The sequence below is a fragment of the Nanorana parkeri genome, unplaced genomic scaffold, assembly GCF_000935625.1.
Source record: "Nanorana parkeri isolate BGI_ZX_2015 unplaced genomic scaffold, ASM93562v1 scaffold1064, whole genome shotgun sequence".
NCBI classification, from domain to species: domain Eukaryota; kingdom Metazoa; phylum Chordata; class Amphibia; order Anura; family Dicroglossidae; genus Nanorana; species Nanorana parkeri.
In genome coordinates, this window is record NW_017307332.1 from 77,505 (window position 1) to 82,344 (window position 4,840).

Sequence of the window (4,840 nt, forward strand, 5' to 3'; positions counted from 1 at the left end):
GAAAGGGGGGGGAAGAGGGGGAGGGGAAAGGGGGGGTAGTAATGCTGGTTGGCACTGATACTCATTATAGTATGTGGTTGCTTGTGGAGGAGAAGTTTTAGCTGCTGGGGGAAAGGCCTACCAGGCGGGGTTGTAAAGGCCTGAGTGCGGCTTGCGTCATGGTAGGATTATAATGTTACATTTTTATGTGGGAAACATATCTAAACACTGCCTAAAAGATAATAAAATATATTAAATTATATCTTGACCCAAGAGCAAAATATAATATCTTGCAGCTCACCATTTCTTAGATGTGGTGGCTGCATTTGTATTCTATTTTTTTTCAGGCTAAAAGTGTATTTTCTGGTGCAGAAAAAAACCTGTTTTTTCTGCCAGAAATCCAGTGCCCTTGTAACTTCCTGTGCACTGAACTGAAATCTCAAACAATGTTTACCAGCTATCTTCTGTGAACTACAAAACAATTCCCACAATGTTATTTTTTTTTAAAGAAAATTTACTTTATTTGATCAAAAACGGACATACGAAAATTGCTGAACACAGAGCTGACAGTTTCCTGTCCAATAATTAAAACCGATGATTAGTCAAACTGAATTCAATCTATTTTTTGGTTGGATATATATGCCCTTTAGTTCGCTGTACATAGATCCCTTAATGGTTATGCAGTCTATTGATTGTGTTGGGGATTTTGATACTAGGGTGCATTTAGTAACGATGGTTAATCACATCCACATGTTTTTAAGTTGATTGTAGTTTGATAATTCTTTTATTTCTTTGCTAATCCTGTATGTTGCATTTTCTTGAAAGCCGTTGCACAATTCTGTCTTGGATCGACAGTGAGTGAATCTGTGACGGTTTTCAGCAAGATTAGGATTTAGTTTGAAAAATACTTTTAATTTAAGCGAAGAGGCTCTTAAGAACGTGGTTTGTGGTTTGTGATTTGCTTAATCTTCCTTTTAAATATATCCTTTTTGGGTATAGGATCCAATGTCAAAGATATTGGAATCTATCAAGGAGAAGCCGTTCTATGCCGGTTGCAGTTACTTTTGTTATATTAGCTAGTGCACGTTTAGTTGCACTTGGTTCTTACTGATCATTTAGGAGATTTTACCCACCATGAGGGGTTGTATTGAAGGGTCAATCTAATTCAACAGTGATTGTAATTTAAAGTTTTTGCTAGTTTTTTAAAAGCAACCTGTGGATTTATATAACAGCACTAGTGTCTGTCTGGATCCTATTGGCCGCCAATGAATAACTGGGGACGCTGAACTGTCATTACACAATGAGAACTCGGCTGAGTTCTCATTGTATTGACACGATGAGTTCTCATTGTAATGACAGTTCAGCATCCCTTGGTTACCTGGTAACCAGGAAATGCTGAACTGTCATTGCAACTGGCCGCAGCCAGCCATGACATCATGGCTGGCTCTGCCCAGCTGTCAGTTGCAAGGCTTTTGGCCGGCCAATGACCAGCCGCTCGTCCCGCTTCGGGTTTCACTTCGGCTCAGTCGAGCCAAAGCATATGCCTTTGGCTCGAATGAGTCGCTCGGCCAGCTTCGGGAGCTGTACAGGCTATAGTGAATGGCCCCCACAGCAGCCCTTCGGTTCTACTGAACCGAAGGGCTGAGGCGGCCGAAGCTCGCCGAAGGATCAGCCAGAGCTACGGATGATCCTTCGGCTAGCTTTGTGAATAATCCTCCTAGTGTTCTGTAACACCATGACATCCTCCAAGCATGCCCTCAAAGCTGCTTGTAAAGCCCCTTTCCCCGCTGTTTTATTTTTTTTTATATTTCTTTGCATTGGTACATGTCCCCCATAGCAGTGCCCAGCTGCCCATGCCATTTTTTTTCAGAAGTTTGCCTATTAGCCCTAAAAATGGCCATCATCTACTATCAGGATTTGCCCCACATAGACTTCATTGGCGTCCGTCACTAAGTTCACTGAGTTTCAAACAGGATTCACAGAATCAGGATCCATCAATCCCTAATGCTTATCATACAGATGAGCTCTAGAGGTAGCATGTACAAACCTGTATTAGAATTATAATAGTCAAAGAGAACCTGTGTTTTTCCTTGACAACAAAGGCATTTTGATATTTGCATAACTCCTCCCAAGAGACAGGGCACTGCTTGAATCAGGGCTGAGGGCTCTTGAGAGAAGTACCAAGGCAAGGTGCTGTGATGTGATGTTTAAAGGAACCTATGTACAGCACTCTGCCTTTGCCACCAGCCAATAAACCTAGCGATGACATAATTGGGTCTAAAATAGGATATGTAATGAAAATGGAAAGAATTTGTTTAACAACTTAATTAGCATGTTGATGAAGGGGGGAGAGGGGAACCGGGGAAGGCAAAATATAAGCAGATTAAACTTCAGCTTTAATGGACAAAGGGGAGTGTAAAGTTCATTAGAGCTGATTAGGGGTTAACTAAGAGTTTAATAAACCATTAACTAGGAACAATTTTAATAAAAAATACAAACTCCTTATTTATGTATGTTCTGCCAATGATGGGCTAAAATCTACAATCTCACATTTATTTTACTAAGAGGGTTAGTCACAAAGATAGCCGAAGGATCATCTGTAGCTCCGGCTGATCCTTCTGCTAGCTTCAGCCACCGGAGCCCTTCAGTTCAGTAGAACGGAAGGGCTGCTATACGGGCTATTTACTATAGCCCGTACAGCTCCCGAAGTTTGCTGAGCAGCCGAGCCTAGGCGAAGGCAAATGCTCCGGCTAGACTGAGCTGAGGTGAAGCCCGTAGCGGGCCGAAAGCCTCGCATTGATTTTTTGGGGTTTTAGGTTTTTGCAATGATCTTTTTTTTTTACTTGTTTTATTCAATCATCTTTATTTTTTTATTTTTTTTATACAACAATCTTTTTTTTTAATTTTCTTTTTGGAAATCTTTATTTATTTTTTATGATTTATCATTTATTTAATTTTTTAAACATTTTTTTTTCAACTCTTTTTTTTTTCTACTTTCTGCATTGCTCTATTCTGCTCGGTACTACGCAGGTACCGAGCAGAATAGCTGAGCCGAATGCCGCTCGGCGGCATTTAGCTATTCACTCACTGCTGTTTGACCCCCTATGAGAATAGGCCAAACGGTAGTGAGTAGCCTGCCGGATGTTCGGCTCAGCCGATCCAGATGTTGGATCGGCTGAGTCGAACTCCTTCTGCACTTCGGGTCGGCCGAACATGCTGAGCATGTTCGGCCGAACCAAAGCCAGCAGAAGCAAGCGGATGTACGGCTGATTTCAGCCAATGTACAGCTGAAATCAGTAGTACAAGCCTGAAGTGATTAGCTGAACGGCGTTCGGCTCACTTCACTTCGGGTCGGTTATTCACTCGGCTACCTTCGGCAGCTTTGTGAATGTCCCTCTAAGTTGTATTGAGATTGCAGTCTATCACAGGAGCAAGCTTGAAGCGGTGGCTACTTAACAACACACAGTGACCATGGGGAACAAAAGTAGCCACCCTCCAGGAGGAAGGACAATGTCAGTATGAATTCAGAGATGATTTGAGGATATACAGCTGAGTGATACACAAATAAAATAAATTTGTATTAATAGGTAAAGTACTTGAATGCATTTTTAAGATTTAACTACTAAGATTAGTGTCACTTTAAGGACAGAGTAGAGCTGACTTTGCTGAGTATATCAGGCAACAGACACAACTAGTGAGTGATAGTGAAGTGCTGCTTTTCCTACCGTCCACGTTCATTTCTGGCTCTTACCACTAGAGGGAGACAGAAGTTCACCCATAAAACGCCCTAACAAATCCTTTCTCCCTGAACACAGCCGTATGAACAGCATGGCACCGCTGGAAATGAAAGCTTTGACCGACCATTTTTTACTTGTGCTAATTAGACCATCAATACAAATGCATAAACTAGGTGGCACTAAGCACCCTCTGGGTAACATAGTAAACATGATTAGAGCAATCTGGAATAGTTGGCACACACGTTTACATTACAGATGACACAGTTCTCTTTTATTCCTTGTGCTGGATGTGGGTAACACTCACAGAGAATAGAATAAATAAATGACTGATACTTACATCGCTCCTACATAAAACAAATCTGCATACGGTTTAACAATTGCCTTACAATGCAGCTTGGATGTATTTACGTTCATCTGAAGGATGTCATTTTTGTTTGTAAGAATTTATATTTTGCATCGCCAGTATTTATGTAAATAAAAGACAATAGCAAATTATTAATTTAAATGCATCATATAACATTAACATAGGCTAATGTATATCCAAACGAGCCTAATATCTAATAACAACTAACAAGCCTGAACACCTAAATAAGGCTGGTGAGCTATATAATCTATATGTCAACAGTGCACTTCATGTCCCTACGTGCCCACTGCATGAAGAATGCCTACAGACTTCTCTAAAATCACTACAATGTTGTACTAGCTTTTTCTCTTATCTGATTAGATAATGTGGGTGATTTATTACAGGATATGATACATAGCTATGCAGAATGATTATATAAGATAAGATTGATATAGATTTTACATTTCTGAGAATTGTTATTAGGATACCTTCAAAAAATGCAATTGAATTGCTCCACTCTGGGTTATAGTCCTAAGGATTTCAGTGTGGCAGCCAATCTTGTAATAGTCCCAAAGTCAGTCATTATTTAAATTAAATAATAACAGTTAGAGTAATAATGATGATGATGATGATATGATGATTATTATTATTGATATTAGTAGTAGTAGTAGTATATAATAATAAATATAATAATAACAATTATTATTATTGTTATTATTATTATTAGTAGTAGTAGTAGTAGTAGTAGTAGTAGTAGTAGTAGTAGTAGTAGTATTATCAT